We start from the raw sequence: 23,337 nt of genomic DNA, 5'->3' as shown, positions 1-23,337 counted from the left end.
AGGAAAGGTTGTTTGTCCACCTTCAAGGATGTTATTGAAAAGGGCTTAGCAACAGAAAAGGTCTTAATTGAACAAGGAGTCATTAAGATATTCAAGGAAAACAAAGATGACTTTAAAGGAAAAGACAAGCCAAGATTTTGGAATAAAAACAAAAACACAGTCAATGATGGTGTTGTTGATGCCAACACAGTGCGACCCAAATTCATCTTTTCGGGATCAAGTTCTACAAACAATCAAGTGAATACTCAAACAACTTCTAGATCACGAAGGAAGTACACCCCATTGGGAGAACCACTTGAATCAGTATTCAAAAAGCTTGTGGCAAACAAAGTGATCACAGTTCTAGATTTTCCTCCATATGAACCAAAGGTCAAACCAAATTGGTGGAATGATGATGAGTATTGTGAGTTTCATAAGAGCAAGGGTCACAAGACAGGTAATTGCCATCGACTGAAGAACATTGTGTAAGATCTCATTGATAGAGGTGATATTGAGATTGAGGGACACTCATCCAATCAAGAACATGAGATGTTTAAGGAACCATTCCCAAAGCATGACAAAGGAAAAGCCAAAGTCATAGATGATCAGGCCAACTATACTAGAGCACCTAACAACTATGACTCAACTATCAATCATATCTCGACGGACAATCATATCTCTACTATTACCATCAAGAACAAAAATCCTGAGAATCCTCCCCAGAGAACCAAGATTGTCCTAAGAGGTGTGGGATCTTCTTGCGAACATACCCCTAAATGTCATGTTACAACCCGTCGAGGTAAGATTACTTTGCTAGGTGCTTCCACTAAAAATGCTGCTTCTTCATCAACCAAACCTGAGTATGACCTTGTAGAATAGTTAGGGAAGACACCCGCGCTCATCTCCATCCTTGAGCTCCTACGTATATCCCCCGCTCATAAAGCTATTCTTGACAAAATATTGAGAGATACTGCTGTTCCTACTGATCTGAACGTGGACCAGTTTCAAGCCATGGTGGGATACCTTTCCATTCCACATTCCCTTACATTCACAGAAGCCGATGACGCCTCTGTATGTCAGCCACATAATGCACCTTTACATGTTGAAGCCTTCATACACAAACATCAAATAAAGCAAGTCCTGATAGATGAAGGAGCAGGTCTAAACATTTGTACATTGAGCACCATTAAACAATTGGGATATTCTGATAAAGCTGTGAATTCAAAAAATCAAATCACCATCAAGGCATATGACGATGAAGAGAGCTCATCCAAGGGCACAGTCACCCTACCTCTAAGAATTGGGCCAGTCACAAAGGATGTGGTTTGTCAGGTCCTAGATCTGGATCTCACTTATAATATATTGCTAGGACGTCCTTGGATTTATGAAATGAGGGCAGTCCCATCGACATATCATCAATGCATTAAGTTTCCTCATAATGGAGTCGAGGTAACAGTTAACGGTGATCCTAATCCATTCATATATTGCAATAACTTGAGATCACATACTGAGACCATCATTCCCAGTAATTGTGAAGCTGTTCCTTCTTCGGCATACATTGACCCTGAGTCATTGAAACCTTCGACATCAAAACAAGGTGAACTTAAAGGCAAATTTCAGGACAAAGGCATGGGAGAATACACTTTAAATCAAACCATGTATTTACGACAAGTCATGAGCTCTCCAAAAGAATATGGAAGGCCACATCCTAATAAGAAAATATCCATTATGCTATTCAAATGGGATCCTACTACCTTTCAAAGATGGGGTGAACTAGAAGAGGAAGATTTATACAAAATGCTCTATAAAGACATTGAAGAGGACACACAAGATCAGATCAATATACCCTGGGAGAAATATGGCAAAGGCTTCAAGATTCTACAAAAATTCGGGTATGATGGAAAAAGCCCTCTTGGGTTACGCAAAGAAGGCACTATGGAGCCCTTACAACCTGAATTGACTATAAAAAGGGAACGCTCGAAAGGACTTGGTTTTCTGACTTCCAAGATCCACACTAAAAGGACAGAAAAGGCATCACAAATCAAAATTGCCAAAGTTCAACAAGAGGATTGCTATTCCACAAATTCTAATGAATGGGAATGGGGTTCAGACTAATCCTCCAGCAACTATGAGCTCACCGAGACATTTAGAGAGCCAGATGAACCCACAGAAGAAGAGAAATTTTATAAAAAGTTCAGAGTTGGTCGAAATCACATAGGATGAGAACACCTGTCCCAGAATGCGCTAATAGTGACGACAATTTGAATTCGCTCACGATCGAAACTGATGAGGAGAGTGCCATCGATGACCTCGATGATTGCCTCGATATACCTGAATATAACCACATCTTCACTCTTAGCCCTACAAACTCCGAAAACATTAAAGGCCTTCCCCTTGTTCACCACCAACTCATTGACTGGGATTATGAAGGACCAGCACAATTCGACACATTTCAAAATGATGAAGCTATTATTGACTATCTTGGCATACGAGATGATCTTCCCCCTGGGGACCACAAAGTAGGATACACCATAGAACTCAACAACGTGGCATATTTTGGTGAGGGTGTCGGACCTTCCAGTCGCAAAAATGTGAAAATAAGAACAAATCAAGGGTCTTATGGCGAAAACCACACTGTGGCGCTATCTGATCCCAAAAAAGTAAAAAGAAAGGACGTATCTGAGGGTGAAAACCTCTCTGAGGCACCCGAAGATGGAAGGCTCGATATTCTCCCAGCATCATATGAGGAAAAGTCATCCATGTTGGTAGAAGAGACTATCAAAATGAGCATTAGTACAGGAGAAGTTCCACACAATATATTCCTGGCTCAATCATTGACAGAGTCCGAAAGGGCAAAATTCATAAGCTTCTTCAAAGAACGACAAATCAACTTTGCATGGTCATATGCTGATATGCCTGGACTAGATCCGGATTTGGTAATGGATCTTTTGACAGTCAAACCGGGGGCAAAGCCAGTAAAACAGAAATTAAGAAAAATGCATCCACAAGTGGCATTACTAGTCAAAGCAGAGTTGGAGAAATTATTGGATGTTGGATTCATATGCCCAATTGATTATCTTGAATGGATCTCCAATTTAGTACCTATCAGTAAACCAGATCGCAACATCAGAATATGTACAGATTTCAAAGACATCAACAAAGCTTGTCCGAAGGATGACTTCCCATTACCAAATATCGACTTGATCATTGATCTCACCACAGGTCACGAAATGTTATCTTTAATGGATGGATTTTCTGGTTATAATCAAATCAGGATTGCTCCTGAGGATCAACACAAAACATCATTCACTCGTCTGTGGGGAACTTTCTGTTGGAATGTCATGCCCTTTGGGCTAAAAAATGCAGGTGCTACATATCAAAGAGCAATGACCACTATCTTTCATGATCTCATGCACATAACTGTGGAGGATTATGTTGATGATCTCTTGGGTAAATCAATAGACAGAGATACACATTTGGACATACTTTCAGTCATCTTTGATCGGTTGGAAAAATACAAAGTAAGATTAAACCCCAAGAAATGTGTCTTTGGAGTAACCTCCGGGAAGCTCCTAGGATTCATTGTGTCCAAAAGAGGAATCGAAGCCGATCCAGCAAAAGTCAAGGCTATCTTGGACATGCCGCCACCCAGAAATATCAGTCAACTTCGATCCTTACAAGGGAGACTCCAATCTATACGAAGATTCATAGCACAACTTGCAGATAAGTGTAATCCTTTTCAGCACCTGCTACATAAAAATATCAAATTCAAATGGGATGATAACTATCAACAATCTTTTCAGATGCTCAAAGATTATCTTTTGAATCCACCAGTTTTGATGCCACCAGTTCCAGATCAGCCTTTACTACTATACATATCAGCTACTCCAACAGCACTGGGGGCACTCCTAGCACAACAAATAGCTGACGGTAAGGAAAAAGCAGTATACTATATCAGTCGCACATTTGTGGGATATGAGCTAAACTACACACCAATCGAGCGTGCATGTCTCGCTGTGGTCTTTGCTTCACAGAAATTATGCCATTATATGCTCACTCACAAGACTAAGTTGATTGCAAGAATTGATCCCTTAAAATATCTTCTCAATAAAGCAACACTTATTGGGCGACTAGCCAAGTGGGTAATGATCCTGAGTGAATTTGACATTGAGTATGTGGACAGAAAAGCAATAAAAGGACAAGCAATCATGGATCAATTAGCAGATGCCCCCATGATAGATGATGTTCCTCTAAATTCAGAATTTCCAGACGAATCCATTTTAACAATATCACACGAAAGACCATGGCAACTATACTTTGACGGCTCATACACACAGCATAGGGCAGGAGCTGGTATTCTCTTTATAACTCCTCAAGGCGATTCTATACCAAAATCATACCGCTTATCATTTCCTTGCACTAACAATATAGCAGAATATGAGGCATTAACAACTGGATTACGAATTGCAGTTCAATGGAAGATCCAAGAACTTCATGTTTTTGGGGATTCTCAACTTGTCATCCGTCAAGCAACTGATGATTACCAAATGAAAGATGAAAAATTAATGCCTTACAAGCAACTGGTAGATGATTTGAAATGGCACTTTACAAAGATAGATTTTGAGCAGATACCAAGAGAGCAGAATCGTGCTGCAGATGCCATGGCTACAATCGATTCACTAATTGACCTGCCTCAAAATGAAACCTGCTATGAGTTTCTGGTAGACAACCTGTTGGTTCCTTCATATGAGATCACTCCTACTGAAATGATATGCATTGTCGGTCCCGAATCCCAGTTATATGGTTCCATATTCACATATCTTCGTGACAATATCTTACCTCCTGATCTATCAAACAACCAACGCCGCACTTTCATTCGCCAATCCTCTCGATATGTCATTTTAGCTGATATCCTATACCGACGAGGTCTAGATGGCACTCTTCTTAGATGTTTAGAAAGCGACGAAGCTCAGATTGCGTTACGTGAAGTGCATGAAGGGATATGTGGTTCGCATGCTAATGGTCCTACCTTGGCCAAGAAACTCATCAGGACTGGATATTATTGGCCCAAAATGGAAAAAGACTCATATCAGTTTGTCAAGAAATGTAAGCAATGTCAAATTCATGGAGACCTCATACATGCACCAGCACAAGAACTACAACCACTGGCGTCTCCTTGGCCCTTTTGTCAGTGGGGACTCGATCTCATAGGCAAGATTCACCCTCCTTCTTCCAATGGTCATAAATTCATTATCACAGCCACATAGTATTTTACAAAGTGGATTGAGGCTGTGCCTCTCACACAAGTCATTGGGAAACAAATTGCTACTTTCATCCTTAACTATATCATTTGCCGATATGGTATTCCTAAATCCATTATTACTGATAACGGGCATCCCTTCAAAAATCAAGATGTTCATGAACTCTGTGACCACTTCTGTATTTCCCATCGTTTCTCCACACCATATTACCCCCAAGGTAATGGCCAAGCTAAGGCATCTAATAAAACAATTCTTAAAATCCTCAAAAAGACAGTTGACGACACTGGCCGTAACTGGCATATCCAACTCAATCCTGCACTTTGGGCCTACCGCACAAGTGTCTGCACACCTATAGGGTCTACACCCTACTCACTTGTCTACAGCGCTGAAGCCATCTTGCCTATTGAGGTCGAGTTACCTTCTTTACGGGTCTCTTTGAAAAACATCATCAGTGATGAAGATTACAGGGTCTCTCGCTTACAAGAACTAGAACTATTGGATGAACGGAGACAAATTGCTTTTAATCATCTCAAGGCTTACCAACAACGAATGAGTCACAACTACAATCACAAATTCAAGCCTCGCACATTTGAGGTAGGTGATTTGGTTCTCAGAGAAAATCCTAAAAATCAACAAGACAGAGAGAAGAGGGGCAAGTTTGAACCAAACTGGCTGGGTCCTTACATCGTTACAGCAGTCTATGGATCTGGGGCATATCAGCTCTCTACTACAGAGGGTGAACCTTTGGAGGATCCTATCAACAGCATGCATCTTCGCAGGTTCTACACATAGCTCTTCGGAATATCCTAATTCAAAAATACAAAAAAATCAAATTTTTTTTTCAAAAATACAAAAAAAAATTATAAAACATAAAAAATCGTTACTTGGTGAAAACCTGGCAAACAGGCACCTTGTGACACAAAAAACATTGAAAAATCGAAAAAAGTAAAGAGAAATAATTTTGTCCAATGGTGAAAACCACTTCGGTGGCACCTTGGGCAAGTACCATGGTGAAAACTGGGTCACCAGCGCCATGCGTAGAGACATTGCTCCTCCCTCCTTCAGGATTCACTTTCATCCTTCACTTCGCACACACTTACAACCTATACGTTCATAATAAACTTACCCATTCCCATCATGTCTTGTTATTGATCTACCCAAGATTGGTTAGCCATTCATAATAAACCTCCCTTTTTTCCTCCCTTTCCATTCATAATAAATTAGACCCTATCTATGGCTAAGGCAAAATCCTACGTCTAGTGATGGGTGTGGAACTGAGAACATCACATGTTTTGAGGAGTATAGTTTCTTCTAGCTTTCTTCAGTCTATCCACGCACAATCCGCAATAAAGCAACATTTACATCGCAGATCCGCCATAAAGTTTCATCTTCTCCACAATAAAGTATCAGTTTCATGGATTCAGTCAGTTTTAGATGAGTCATAGCAGCAACAATGGGCTTCAACAAAATCAAATCTTTCAACAGACTCAGACAACATGTGGTTCAGTGCTATCTATCCTTTTTGTGAAAGTGAACATTGTGACCACAATCAAATAAGACTTATACAAGTGACAAGAGACACTAAACTTGAGGACTACAGTGGATGTTGGTGTCGAGTCTTGGTTCTCTCTTGATTTTTTCTTTTGGTGATATGTCTTTTAGCTTTTCCGGGATGTCTCTGACTAGAGAATCTATCTCCAGGATGTCTTTGACTAGAAAGGCGAGGATGGGGTATCGTCACCTATTTGTATTTGCTGTCTATGGATTGTCTCTTAGTAATGCTATGACTTGTCCAAGGATATGAGGACACTATGAGTCTAGTGTGAACTAGGGCATTCCTTGTTTGTGACTGTCTTATCTCCATGCAAACAGGTACAATGACTTTCTGGGTTGAACATATGCCTCGATTGTCATAACCTACTTGCCATAATAAAGCTCAATGATGATAACGCACAAGAAGCTCTTTCACGTTCATATCTTCTGTCTTCCATCCCCCTTTCTTGATTGGCTTCCATCATCCTTCTTGAGTCCGCATAGCCTGCTATCACATGACTGAGTATAATGACACACTAAAAATAGTTGCATTTCATGTAGCTACACCGGCATTACCACATATAAACATTTCACACATACATATAGATATCACAATTGCATCGCATCCTGCACACAACACTTGTTAGCACAATTTACATTTGCATTATCATATTCATCTGCATTACATACATTCACATTTGCGTCATGCATCACATATAAAACATAAAAGAACAAAAATATTGCATTGTATCATATACAAATTTGCATCCATATCATAAGCATACATTCTAAGAACATCTCATCACATAGGTACACATGCATATAGCTGCCGCAAAAATGAATCATCTCTCATATATAATCAAATGTGTCATGGAACAATGATGTCAAAAGAATCATATGGCTACAAAATCACCCGCAGGTGTCTACAATACAAAAAATATGGTACAAATACTGATACAAGGGAGCCCTCTATGGCTATGATGAAATCCCTCCCTCGGAGCCACCTGGCCTCGACGAAATCTGAGCTTTAGACGGACCCGCTCCAGGATCACCCTGCCTGTCTGGTGGTGGAAGAGGACCCATGACCCCACCACTCGATGCCTGTCTCCTCCGGCTCCCTCCCGTAGCCGTCGCTGTCCGTGATGGTCTATGAAAGCTCCTCGCCCGCTGATCTACTGGCACAGCACCATAATATAGGTCCCTCCAGTAGGCAATCTCCTCTCCGGCTCGCAGGACATATGCATGGCCGCCTACCTCCTTGCCCTCAGTGCTGTCTCAGCCTCAGTGTAGCGCTGAATCACCTGATCCCTCTCACGCTCAGTATCCCTGAGCCAGGTCCTGAGCCGATCCCTCTCCCTCTCCAACTCCTGGATCTTGTCTGCCTAGCCCTAGCAGATCTCCCTGAGCTCAATTAGCTCATCCTCCTCTGGATCCCCACCCTCTGCCTCTACCTATGACTCTCCCTCTGCGGGTGCCTGCTCCTGTACCTGTCCCTATACCTATCTCGGTACATGTCTAGGTCCCTGTCCCTGTGCCTGTACTGGCACCTGTCCCTGCACCTGTCCCTATCTCTGTCCCTATGCCCTAGGACCCTGTGCTGCTGGTACCTGCAAGGGCACTCCACCACGACCCCTCACCACCTGGGCCTGTCCCTCCTATCCACCCTCCCTTCGAGGTGCCACCCTCCTCTCCCCAACTACTCCCCTCCGCCTCCATCGGCCTCTGCCCCCATCGCCTCCACCATCATCATCATCATCTCCTCCTACCTCTCCCTCCAGTAGCTCCTCTGGATCTGTCAGTCGCGGGAACGGATGCTCTGCCCAATATGCTGTATACTCTGCATCCATGCCTACATCCTCAATCTCTGGCCACATATCCCAGGGTAGGGGCATCATCTCTGCCAGCTGTGTAACTGCCTGATCATATGACAACAATGGCCCGAACTGCGCCTGATCCCTCACTGTACGGGCATACATACCCAAGCCTCATGGCACCCTCTGGATCCTGCCATACTACCTGCATACTCTGTCTACCAACTACCTCTCCAATATATAGGGCGTCTGCCCAATCAGATATCTGCTCCTGAAGGTATAAGGTAGCTCCACTACGTCATCCTCCCACTCCTCACATCCCAGATATAGCCTCCAGATGACTACATCAATGTCATCTATCACTCGCCTCCAATGCTCTAACTTGCCAATCCGAGGCTACGAAGTGATCATGTCATATAAATGCACAAAGCTCTGTCTGTGACCCCTACCTCTGAAATGTATCGGCCGTGTGATAGGCAGATACTCATATGCTCAAACCTGCAGAAGTGTCACTCCACAGCCCAGTCCCACTGATCCATGGTAGATGAACTGGTGAAGCTCATAATATAGGTGGGCCAACACACATGGACCCCACGCATATCTGGTGTGTTGAGTCACCAATATCTCCAGTGCTCCTCCCCAGCCCACTGCCAACCCCCGTGTCGCCCTGTTCAGACATAGGAACCCACTGATAGCTCCTTCGATCACAGCTGGCAAAGCTAATCCTGTCGCGGTCATGGTGTCCCATGCCACATGTCCTGCTCTCATCTCTAGGCCGGGATCCTGAAACACCCATCTCAAAGCCTCTCTGTCTCCATCGTGATCATATGGAATCAACTCTCCATCAATCGGTATCTGTAGAATCCTATAGACATCCTCAAGGGTGACTGTCATCTCACCCATCGGCAAATGAAATGTACATGTCTCTGAATGCCATCTCTCAGCCAGCGCAGTCAGCAAACCCATGTTTGCCCGAAACTCAGGCACATACAGCACGTGTCTCAATCCCATCTCCTCAATGGCAGCTCTATCCTGAAACGATAACTCTGGTCGCACCTTTGTGTGGATGGGAATCTCTTCCGTGACTCCAACATAGGAAAATACTCCTGCAGTCAAGCAAATCAATCATGTCAATCAGGGTGGCATTCACTGTTCATCACAAAATGCTACTCGCTATCTAAATGCATATGGTTATCTATTCTAGTGACACTCACTGTTCATCACAAAGTGTTGCTTCTATCCTAGTAGTGCTTCCTGTTCATCACAAAATACTACGTGTGTGACACTCCCTGTTCATCACAAAGTGTTACTCACATTTTGCACTCCCTGTTCATCACAAAGTGCTGCTCACACTTTGGGTACTCCCTGTTCATCACAAAGTGCTGCTCACACTTTGGGTACTCCCTGTTCATCACAAAGTACTCTATCTTGGTGCTCCCTGTTCATCACAAAGTGCCTTGATCTATCCTAGTCTTCCTCAAGGACCTGCTTGAGTGTATCCTCTCAACAGCTTATCCAATCGACAACATATGTTCATCACAGAACTACCGATTTGACCTAGAAGACTAAAACTGTGCATTTTTTTTTGACATATACGCGCTTTTAACTCACAAACGCGTTTCTACCTCACAAACGTGCCTATAGACTGCACAAGCGTGCCTAAACAACACAGACGTGCCTGTTTGAGATAAACGTCCCTAAATCATTCACAAACGTGACTTTGGCACACAAACGCCCCTTCAGGACGTAGACACGCCCGCATCAAGCACAAACGCGGTTCCAAACACAGACGTGCCTGGCACCAACATAGACGCGCCTGTTGGACACAGACACGCCTGGCACCGACGCAGACACGGTTGCACATTTTTGCACTTTTTTGTACCCTATTCCTAAGCGCATTTATTGCTAACTAGCATGCATTAATGACAAAATTGAATGTGTCAAAGTACGAGGAGGTTTGGTGGTACTTACCGGCTCTCCTGCCTCTGCTGGCCTCTGAAATCATCGAATGCGGTCGAATCTGTGTACGAAGGCCATCACTGCTGACTGCTGCTGCTCTTTTTCTTGCTCTGCACTGTGATCTCGTGAAGGTGTAGATGACAATGAGGGTATCTTTTCCCCGTGGTCTATCTTATAGCCTACCCTAGCCCTCGCCTTCATTTCCCGAGTCAGTCTTCTTTATCATGTGACTCTATCACTTTATCCGGTCTATCCATTCTAGCCTTTCTTTCTTATCGAGAGATTGTCTGCAATCTTTTCAGACATTTTCATCCAATCTCTCGAGGGGGCATATTATTCCCATCTTGGGGCAACTCTGTATCAATTCATCTTATCTTCTTTGAAACAACGCGACAAGCCGCATTGTCTCAAAGAGGGGCAAAATGTAGACACCCAAAATTGTCCAGTCTAATTAAATAAATATTTTATTTATTTAATTATCTAAGCCTAATTCTTCCATTAATTAAATAAATCTTTATTTATTTAATTAATTCATTTATTCTCTTCTAGCCTTATTTCTCATTTAAATAAATACATTTATTTATTTAAATTATCCCTTTCCTAAATTAAATAAATATTTTATTTATTTAATTATCCTACTTCTTCTATTAATTAAATAAATATTTATTTATTTATTTAATCAATTCATTAGCTTTTTCTACACATGACACATGTCATTCATCTCTTAATTCATACACTACCTACCCCTTTCATTATTTTATTATTTCCTTTACCTACCCTCTAATCTTAGCTGACCTCCTTTTACACCTCTCAATCTTATCCCTCCATTTCATATGGTGTCTTCTATTTAAGAAGATGCCTCCTTCATTATCAAACCCTAATCATTCTATGCATTCTAATCAATCATCCTAATGACCTAATCTTGAAGACTTGGCTACACTACGATCCTACTTGAAACCACATTCCGTTCTTTGTTGAGCTCTTGTGCATATAAAATCTGAGAGCAAATATATCAAGCAAGATCAATGGAGATAGGAAGAATGGAGATCAAAACCCTATTGGACATGTGATGGTATAATCTTTGTGATTTCATTTGATTTGCATTGTCTTAGGTAATCTTCATATGTTATGGTGGATCTTTGTTGATTGTTAGGCTAGGGTTTGGTGGTTGAATTCATGTAGCCTTTCAATATTGTTATTATTGTTATCCATTTTCACAATACACAATATCATCCATAAATTCCATGTTCTTCATGAGAAATTTTTTAACTGAAATAGCTCATTTTTACATCAGTCATCAAATCTTGAGAGCATATAAAGTTGCTCTTAAATTTATGCTTTAATAGAAGCCCACCATATGTTTGGAAGGGGATGCAAATATATGTCTTCTCTTACAATAATAAAATATTTTTGGTACAGAAGCTTGGGGTGACTGATAAAAAGTTCTTCTGGAGTGTCTTTTAATCGACACACAATTTATTTAGTAATCATACTGGTAAGCTTTTGATACAAAGAAAAATGAATTTCAGCTATATTTTTTACCTGTATTTTTTATCAAAGACTATGAGAAAGTTAATCTTAAAAATGAATTCATTTGCAGAGAGATATGGTGCGAGGTGTAGGTTGTTGCAGTGAGAGGGAGGTGAAAAGGGGCCCTTGGAGTTCAGAAGAGGACAATCTACTCATCCAGTATATCAATAAGTATGGCCTTGGTCATTGGCACAAGTTGGCTGAGCTTGCAGGTAGTTTCTTTTAACAACTTTTTTTTTTAATATTACACCATGGTTTAATAGTTGATGATTATTGAAAACAATATAACTGGTGTTGTTTGGGCCTTTTATGATTAGGTATTTGGATTCATCAATTTTAAATGATTATTTAACACCTAAGAATATTAGGTGTGCTAGTTGAGAAATAAGTATTAAAAATATATAATTTTTTAATATAAAATTCATAAAATATTTAACAATAATATTATATAGATTGAAAAAATCAAGGGAAATTTATAATCTCATTCACACAACAAGTTTAAGATAAAAATTTAATTTTCTTTGTATTTGTATTATAAGATGTGTTCTTATTATACCAAATTTCATTTGATATTCTACTATTCTTTTATAATTTTTTTAAATATTAATATTATTAAAATTTAGTGTATAGGCTAGTCATTAAAGATATATTTAATCAGAAAAAGTATTTTTAATTTTAATTTTAAATTATATAATACATTAATATCATAAATTATAAAGATTCTGAATTCAAATGTCTTGTACTACTTTTAAAATATTTTAAAAATTAGTAATATATTAAAATTATTTTATAATTTTGATTCAAATTGTTAATTCATTTCTATAGTAAAATGAGGATTATAATTATTATTTCAATATTAATTATATATAAATGTTAGCGTATTTTTGTCTAGTGGATTTATTCAATAAATTAATTACATTTCTTATGTATTCATAGACTTCTAATACACACTTCTAATTAATGTTGACTGAGGAGCAAAGGGTGGAGTGAAATGATATGAGCATGTTAATGTTAGCTTTTATGTTTTAGCTTAAATTTGGCAACCATTTACATGTCCAAATATTAATATTAACTACAAACTTAAAATTTTTAAAATAAAAATTATATTAAATAAAATATTTCCTCACAAAATTTATAAGTTTTAGATAGATATATAAATATTAAATATAAAATATAAATAATGCACCATTTCATAATTACAATATTCTTTAAAAAAATATATATCATAAATATTATTTTTAATGATATTTTTGAACAATAATAAAAATCTAAATATAAAAAAACTAGATGCCAATTATCCAATAAAAAGTTTGTATCAGAGAAAAAAAATAATGTTTATGGTAAATAAAATAGTTTCAATTGATATCTATTATCATTTCTTTAGATAGATGTATTTAAGATATCTATACTAGTTTTATATATGTGTATGTGTACATATATGTGTGTGTGTGTGTGTGTGTACATATACATATACATACATATACATATATGTATATGTATGTGTATGTGTATGTGTATATGTATATGTATATGTATATGGATATGTATATGTATTTGTATGTGCATTTGTATGTGTATGTGTATGTGTATGTGTATGTGTATTTGTATATGTATATGTATATGTATACATATGTATATATGTATATGTATGTGTATATGTATATGTATATGTGTATGTATATGTATATGTATATGTATATGTATATTTATATGTATATGTATATGTATATGTGTGTGTATGTGTATATGTATATATGTGTGTGTATATGTATATCTATATGTATATGTGTGTGTACATATACATATACATATACATATTCACATACATTTATACATATACACATACACACACATATACATATTAATATACATATACACATACACATGTATGTATGTATGTATGTGTATACACATACATACATACATACACATATACATACATTGTATGTGTATATGTATATATGTTTAATATATGTATATGTATGTGTATACACATACATATACATACATACATAAATACATACATACACATATACATACATACATACATACATACATACATACATACATACATACATGTGTATCTATATGTATATGTATATGTATATGTGTATATATATTTATCAGTAAATAGTCATTAAGGGGCATCGCCCTTATATTATATTAAAAATATTTTTACATATTCATGTAGGACCAATAAGAAATTCTCCAAAATGTCCTTAAGAATTCTATGTACTTGATACTATCTAACATCCATCATTATCTAACCCTACCTCCAATACAACCATTGGCCCCAAAAATAGGGAAAAAATATAGATGTCTTCCTATTACTATCATAGAAAAGTTACATATTTATAAAAAAATAGACTAAACTAATATAGCTTTATTAAGTTGTCATCTCCACCTTATCATGTGCAGCCTTGGCTTTGATCAGAGTATTTGAGTTGTAATACACATGGGTAGCCATATTTGCCTCCTTTAACAAGTGTATTAATAACATTATTTATTTTCCTAAGTCATGTTCCCTAGTTGCATCATCATCCTCTCTATCACTTACCAAACCTTCTATCATCAAATTCTTCTGCAGCCTCCCAACACCACCTTCATTCAATAGATCCAATAGTTTATTCAAGAAAAATGTATTTCTTTTCATCACCTCCCAACTCAATATGATAATTGAAGCATTCACTAGATTGAGAAGGGGATAGTTCATGACTTCTTTTCCTTGTCTATGAATGACATTTAATAATATTTTGGCATGGCGATCAAATTATTTTCATCCACATTCTTCATTACATCATCCAATTCTCCCAAATAGCAAATTTTTAGTTTTCTATATAAGGAACTCACCATATCCTTTGATTCCCTAGAATCTAGAAGCATGACAACAAACATAACTACGATGTTAGTATTCACCCTATACGTATGCTCATCATTTAGGAATTCATCCAAAAGAATTTTGTACACTACATTTGTTACCATCTCATGGTGATATTTCAGCATTCATTTTAGCCTCTTCTATGAAACATCACCTAGGAAAGACATTTGTCTTTTCCTTGAAATTAACCTCATAGGTTTATCCATACTATGAAACCTAAATCTTGAAATGGATATGAATTAATAGCTTTCCCACCTGTCTAATACATAAATAGTAGTCCCAAAATGTTAGAGGATTATTTTAACCCATTACCAAAATACTCAAGTTCATGATCACTCATAGTATCACCTAACCCATCCACCACCCAAAGTCACAAATGAATAATAACACTAGGAAACTAATTAGGTCTTCACATGAAAGGCACCAAAAAGTAGATCATTCAATCATGTTGGCTTCTGTAGTGGCTAAAATGACATCATCCTTCCGCACTATCGCTGCATATTTTATTACCTCACTTGATCATGAAAAGGATTTATGCACCTGCAACATTAAATGCCATCAGTACAACACATCCCTCAAAAATTTTCTATGGGTACTTCCAATCCATCATTGCAGTGGGGAATGTGGAAAAATGATTAACATTTCATAGCTTAATCACTACCTCAACCCTTGAAAGGTATTCGCCACCCATGCCACAATTATTAGTGAGTCCTCTTTTAGGTAAATTTGTGTAGCATGGATTGCCAGTCCACACTTTAGCTGTGATAGTGCTACTTGAAATTATACCATATTAGTTGTAGTTTCCCCCAAGAATTATACTTTCTCATAAAGGATTCTACCCAAGTGGTCTCTTATCACATGCCATGCTCTACTCAGTCATAGATTTCCTTTTCAAGCCTCATCAAAATTAATTATAGCCCACTGTTCTTCTAATTCCTTCCACTCCAGATTTTCTCTAGTGTAGAAAGAAAGATTAGCCTTCTGACAACCATTAACGTTGAATGTACATCCATATATATTTACATGTTTTTACATATTTATGTATATGTGTATATATATGTATTTTTAGGTATATGTGTGCATATGAATGCATGCATGTATGTATGTATACATGTAGATAATGGATTAAGAGGACAATTAATTTTTATAAAATAAAATATTTAAAGTACTTATTTCATCTAGCAAAGTATTCTATGCACATATTTAATGGTTTAGACTTTTTATATGATCCCCTTATTTTTTCTTACAGGTCAATTAAGGATATTTCTAGTATCTACATATAATTCAAAATTACTTTAGATTCTTGTCCCATATTTTAAATTCTTAGCATAGAAAATTCTGATGAGTTATTATCAATGTCATATTGTAAAATGCTCTGGTATAAAAGCACTTATTCCTCTTAATGTTCAAAGCATTGCCACACTTGTTATAAAAAAAATAGATCTATAATGGTTATTACAATTATAGAATTTATATTAGTCTAAATTATAATGGGAGAGTTTTAAAACTAATGGTTGATCTTTTTGAGGAAGGTTGTGGCTTTACACAAATATATCCATTAATTATTTTTAGGAAAAAATGATAAAAATGTATTTTAATTTACAGGTTCTTGGTCTTACTATTATTTTCATTGTTAACTATATTAAAATTATTAAAAAGATTCCATTAAATTGTTATTTTCTATAACAATACAAGACAATGTAGAGTGATAAAAATATAACTTCATAACCCTTGAAAGACTAACATGGTGAATATCAGTTCCTCTTTTTCCCTTATGTAAAGTGATCTATATATGTTTTCAAATATCATTTAAAAACTCCCCGACCTATCCTATATATAATTTCAAATCCAAAATGTCTAGTCATATCACATTAACTAAACCTTCACCATTCCCCAAAATGCCTAAATGATATATCAAGTGACATCTTAGTTATTTAAAAATATATAATATGTGTGCACATGGCAATGAATTGCCTTAAACTAATGGTTTAAAAGGTATATGTGTACCTTATTAATAAAAAATACTAATTTCATATATATATAGTGTTAGGATTAATGACAGTCCCAAAGACACTAAGAGGGGGGGGTGAATCAATGTCTAACCGGTTAACAGAATATTTAAACTTATTAAGAACTTTGCATCCCAAAACAGTGTACTGGTAAATAATAATTAATGCACTAAATAAGAATAAAAAAGACATCATAGAGAACACACCATAACACAAGATATTTAACGAGGAAACCTGGTGTAAGAAAAACCTTAGTGGGATTTGTGACCCACAATATTCACTCATTGGCCAATGAATAAATATTACTTACAATGAGGGGTATGCACATGCAAGAAGGCCAACTTCCTAGAGCTCATTACTCAATAAGAATCACACTAACTACAAAGGTGGATTATGAAATCTAATACAATGTACTGCTTCAAATCAGCATCAACTATGCTAGGTTTAGTACCGGTTTAAGCTCAGTCTATTACCAAAAGCCTTCCCTGTCAACTATATCACCTTATACAAAAATATTATCCATATTTTTTCTCTTTCATGACCTATAAGATCTCATACATATATATATATATGTGTGTGTGTGTCATTTACAATATGCCATGTCAGTTTTTATAAAAGATAATTACAATAAAATACAATAAACAAAAGTTTATTCCCTGTTGGCTAGAGTGTCGGTATGCATTGTTGCCGCTACCGACGAAGTGCCTACTAGTGTATGTAGAAGTCTATTGCTAGTGCCGGTAACTGTCAATGGCTTACCAGATGAATGCCTGTTGGTTGTCAAATGGTTGCAATCAATGACAACATCAACTATTTTCATAAGAGTTTATAATGCCAACAATCTCCCCCTTTGGCATTGATGGCAACACTCATGAGAAAAATCCAAAAATTGGAGTCCAAAAAGTTTCCAAAAAGATGTGCTCCCCCTGAGAAAATGATCTTCTCTGAATAAATATTTTTCTCTCCACTACTCCCCCTTTGACATCAATGACAAAGGTTGTTAAAAATAGTCAAATGAGTGCAAAAATTTCACCTCAAAGTTTATAACTCGTTGGTTACAATCTAGAAGTTGTCTGCCAAAACCAAATTTAGACTCTGCATGAATCTTTTGTTGTCGATCAGGGTTGGCTCAGTTTGTTGGATCTTGCTAGTGAGATAGTGCATGTGTTCTTCTAGTGATTGCTCTCCTTGAAGTAATGCCTTAGAGATTTCATTTTTCAGAGAGATAAGATTGTCCAACTTAGGACGAAGTTTGTATTTAAGTTCTCTAGCATTAGACCTAATCCTTCCCTTCTCTTTCTCAATTTTCTCCAATTTCTCCTCAAAACCTTCTATTTCCTGCTCAATAACTGATATAGGTTCGGATGAACCAATTATGTTATCAGCTATGTCATCTATTTCTTTCTATACTCTGTTGATCTCCTTTTCTAAGTCCTCTATCAAAAGATGGGGTTTGCATGTTTCCCTGTAAAGTTCCTTGTATTCCAAAATTGTAGAGTTTAGTTTCGGTAATAGTGTATTCATGTGTTCTGTGCACTTCTTTATTGTGTCTTCAAAGAATTTATCTTTCTCCTTTTTAACTTTCTCCCTGAAGGTGTCCTCATTCACCTTGTCAATGGTTATTACATTATCAGTAATAAATCTTGATAGTGTGTCCAATTTTCCTATAGAATCCTTGATGTGATCAGTGTTATAGTTTGGTGCAATCAAGTTCAGAACTGGTAAAGTGTTATCAATTGCCTTGCAGGCTAATGCATTGCATTCTGTTACCTTCTTGATTGAATCTAAAAGTACTCAAGTAACATTTGTAGGTCTGAATTCACTTGTTGAAGTGTCAGATGTTTGACCAATTACCTTTATTACCTTTGTGCTTCCAACATTAGTAACTATTTTGTTTGTGTTTACCTCTGGTGGATCAGTCTGAGTTTGCATTTCAACCAATAAAGGTTTGTCTGATTGTTTAGGTTTCTCAGTGATTATCGGTTTCTCTACCTCAGTATGTACCTATGCCTCTATAGGTTTTTCAATAAGTTCAATTGTTGGTATCTCTGTCTCTGGTGGCTTTGTGCCAACATCTTTTTCTTTAGTAGGTTTTCCTGTATCTGATGGTTGCTCTATTTGGGTTGGGATCTCAACCTCAATAGTCCCTATTGGTTGCTTCGCTATGTTGCCACTGTCAACATTATCATTCTTAACCTCTACACTGTCCTTATCCACAATAATATTTACTTCCTGAGTATCCACATTCATGGTAAAAAGTATCTCAGATTCAGGATTAGTATCATCATATGTGATACCTTCAATGTCAATAACCGGTGGATCATCATTATGTACCGGTGTAGTATCCAAAGGTGGTGACGGCATATTATCAGTAATCTTGATGTTTGGAATTCCACCAATCTTTCCTTTGCCCTTATCCTTATCCTTCTGATACACTTTGTATTTTTTCTTTGGTCGGTTTCTTTCCTCTTGTTTTTCTTTTTCCACAAAAATATATCCCATTTATCAACAGCCTCTTCTGCAATCTCATTTACTCTTCCTGCCATTAAAAATTACTTATCAGTGCCCATTGGAAAAAACAAATCTATTAGCCTCACAAATCAATTCATCAATTTCCTCTTTTTAGTTCACAGGATGTACAACTAGAATTTTTTCAACTTTTAGTTTCTTATCTAATTCCATCACTGCTATCTTTTTTGTATCCAATCTTCTATATGGATCATTTGGTACATCATCCACAACTTCAATTAAAACTTTTTTCATATATGTCCAAGTGTTAAATAATATTGTTCTCAATACTTTGCTTGTCAAAATCATTAAATGAATTATACAGTTTACTCACATTAGCCAAATTTCCATCATCAGTTATTTTATTCAACAAATTATCCAATGAAAGTGTGACCGGTTTCTATTTCTTCTTAGGAGTTAGTTTCTTGGTTGGTTCTCTTACTACTTGTTGTTTCTTCCTCAAGGTCCTTGTTCTGTTAGGGTAAGGAGAGGGTTCCGGTGAAGGTTTTCTCTTCCTCCTTTCTACTCTTTTAAATTCAGCTAGCTTGTCACTATCAGTTCTAGAAGATATGCCAACCGGTGAAATGTGTGCCTCCGGTTGCAATCCTTCAAGCTCACTAGCCAATATCCCAGTAAAGTTCATTACATTTTCCTTGATTTCCTTTACTTTCTTTGAAGCATCTCTAATGTATTTTTCTCTTTTCTTTCTTTGCTTTATTGTTTTTACACCACTTTCAATAGTTTCAACACTACCAAAAACTTGTTTTGGTTCTCTAGGTGCATCTAGTAATGCTTTAGCATATGTCTCCAGAATGTTTAGATCTACCTCATATCCCATTTCAGTTACCCATATAGTCCTAGGGAGTAAAGCTTTCATCCATGTCTCATCTTTCTTGATAACAAAACAAATTACTTTGTCATATTTGTCTACTCTACTCTGTGGTAATCTTTCTCTAGCTCTCATCTTAGCTTGGAAAGTTTTAAAGTATTCAATTATGTTGTTGTCTTTAGAAGTTCCCATGCCAGTGAAAGCTTCCTATATTTGTTTTCCTACTGGTATATCATAAGCAAAGTCTTTGGGTCTTGTACTGGGAATCTCCTTAGTGAAATACAACATTAAACTTACCAAAAGGTTTCCAAAGTGGAATGTGCCTTTCTTGTCACCTTTGACATTTTTCAGGTTGTCAATAAGTTCATCTTTCATCCATTCACATACATCAATCATTGTATTGTTGTTAACCATCTCATATGCACTATGTATACAAAGACTAGAAACTGAATTTAGCCTATTAGCATGTCTAGTCTTGTATCCTAGCACCATACTCACAAATCTCACATTGATGTCCATAATATCATTCACTCTTAGTGATCTACTATCAGATGTTGCTCCGGTCAGGCTTACCACTATGTGAATATTCTTAGTTTTATCAGGTCTTTTGTCGGTTTAGGATAAACCAGTTACTGCCCTAATTGCTTGTCCAGTTATTTTGCAGACATAAAACAACCATAAGAATTCTCCATGTGCTCTACTTAAAATCATTCTAACTACTTCCTCCAAAAATTCAGGGATATTCTATATCTCAACAAAACCTAAAGTTTCTACAATCTTGTGTTCAGGTTTAACAACACCATTTTTATCACAAATTACCATTTTAAACATTTTTATCAATTCCTCAGAACCTAATTCTTCAATGTTGCAATGTATATAAATCCCAGGGTCTTCACCAAAAGCTACACCTTTAGGAATTTTAGAGAATGCCCCTATGGAATCATCTTGCTTCGCAATTTTGGGAATTATCTTAAACACAGGCCTATGGCGTTTCACACTTTCCACAATAGTAGGGTTTTGAACAAATTTGGGAGAAGAAGAAGAAGCCATTGAAAAAATACCTTTAGCTGCCTGGAAATATTCTGAATGCTTGGAGAAATCACTTCGCACCTTTCTTTGAATGTCTTCGCCCAGTTTTCGCGCTCTCTACTAATTGAAATGTTCAGTGTGTCTAAAAAGAGGGAAATCTATTGATTTATAATAAAATTTCTTTCAACAACCACATTAAATGCTTGTCCGTTAAGTGAAAACTTAACACATCTGTCGATAAGGAAGAAATATATCTTCTCACCATCAACCGAGGGTACTCTGCATGATTTTCAACTTTATACAATACCCCCAAAATTGGTTACTTCTCAGTTGGATGAAGAATCTCCTGCCAGTGGAGTATTACTTTGTTCTACTGGTGTAGAGATAGTTTCATCAACATTCTGATCTCCCTTTCTAATCCATTGTTTTGAAAATGCTTGCTTTACCTTATCTACCTTTTCTTTACCTTTCAAAATGGATCCTTTATTGTTTGCCGGTGAAGTCTTACTTCTATAGAATTTTGCAATATGTCTAACTTTGTTACAAGCATAACAAGTTACATTATTCTTCTGAATAGCCTTTCCATATCCTACATCAGTTTGTGTTCTGCTTTGATTAGATAAGTGCCCAAATCTTCCACAAACATAGCATCTCACATTCATTCTATAGTTTTCTGAATTATGACCAACTTTGTTGCATTTGGAACATTGACCAATGGGTACATTAATGTTCTGATTGTTTCTAAATCTACACTAATTTTCTCTATCACCATACTTGTTACAATTAAAGCATTTCCCATTAAATTTATAAGCACTAGTTTGTCTTACTGGTTTATTGTGATCATGATTGTTTGTAGTATCGGAACTTTCTCCAACTTCAAATCCAAGTCCATTAGTATCTCCATTAGGTTTCTAATTTTTCAGTATATCATCAAGTTCCTCTAAACTTTCCTTGAGTTTCTCTCTATGTTTATTTGCACTAACCAACTCATTTTCCAATGTTGCCTTTTGTTTCATAAGCTCAGTTATATCATGTTGCATGTGAATTAGATATGTCTTTAGCATGTCATTTTCATGACTGAGTCTTAGATTTTCATTTCCAGCATCATTAAGTCTCCTAATTAAGTCTTCATCATTCTTCTTCTTGTCTTTAATATCTTTACATTACCTCATAGTCATATCTTGCATTTTATTCTTCATGTTACTATTCTCTATTCTCAACTTGTTCACAAGTTCATTAAGAGTTTCCTTTTCATCATCATCTTTCTGCATCTTCTCATGAAGTTCTTTTTTTTAATTTCGAGCTGTAGTAATATTCTCCTATAGTCCTTGAATGAATTCCTGTGCAGTCCTCAGATCATCTTCAAGTTTGATATTCTTCAATTTCTCTACATCATAGCCTACAAGAGCTCCTTCCAATTGTTTTCTTAAGTTCTCCATCTATACCGGTGTTAGAATCTTCCTCAAGCTGTTAGGCTTTTGAAAATGGAGGACCAGGTTATGATACCAATTGTTAGGATTAATGATAGTCCCAAAGACACTGAGAGGGGGGGGTGAATCAGTGTCTAATCAGTTAATAGAATATTTAAACTTATTAAGAACTTTGCATCCCAAAACAGTGTATCAGTGAATAAGAATAACAGAGACAACACAGAGAACACACCATAACACAATATATTTAATGAGGAAACTCGGTGTGGGAAAAACCTCGGTGGGATTTGTGACCCACAATATTCACTCACTGGCCAATGAATGAATATTACTTACAATGATGGGCCTGCATATGCAGGAAGGCCAACTGCCTAGATCTCACTACTCAATAAGAGTCACACTGACTACAAAGGTGGATTACAAAATCCAATACAATGTACTGCTTCAAATCAGCATCAACTATGCCAAGTTTAGTACCAGTTTAAGCTTAGTCTATTACCAAAAACCTTTGCTGCCAACTATATCACCTTATACAAAAATATTATCCATATTTTTTCTTTCTCATGGCCTATAAGATCTCA

Source organism: Cryptomeria japonica, chromosome 7, assembly GCF_030272615.1.
Source record: "Cryptomeria japonica chromosome 7, Sugi_1.0, whole genome shotgun sequence".
NCBI lineage: Eukaryota > Viridiplantae > Streptophyta > Pinopsida > Cupressales > Cupressaceae > Cryptomeria > Cryptomeria japonica.
This window is presented reverse-complemented; position numbering follows the sequence as displayed.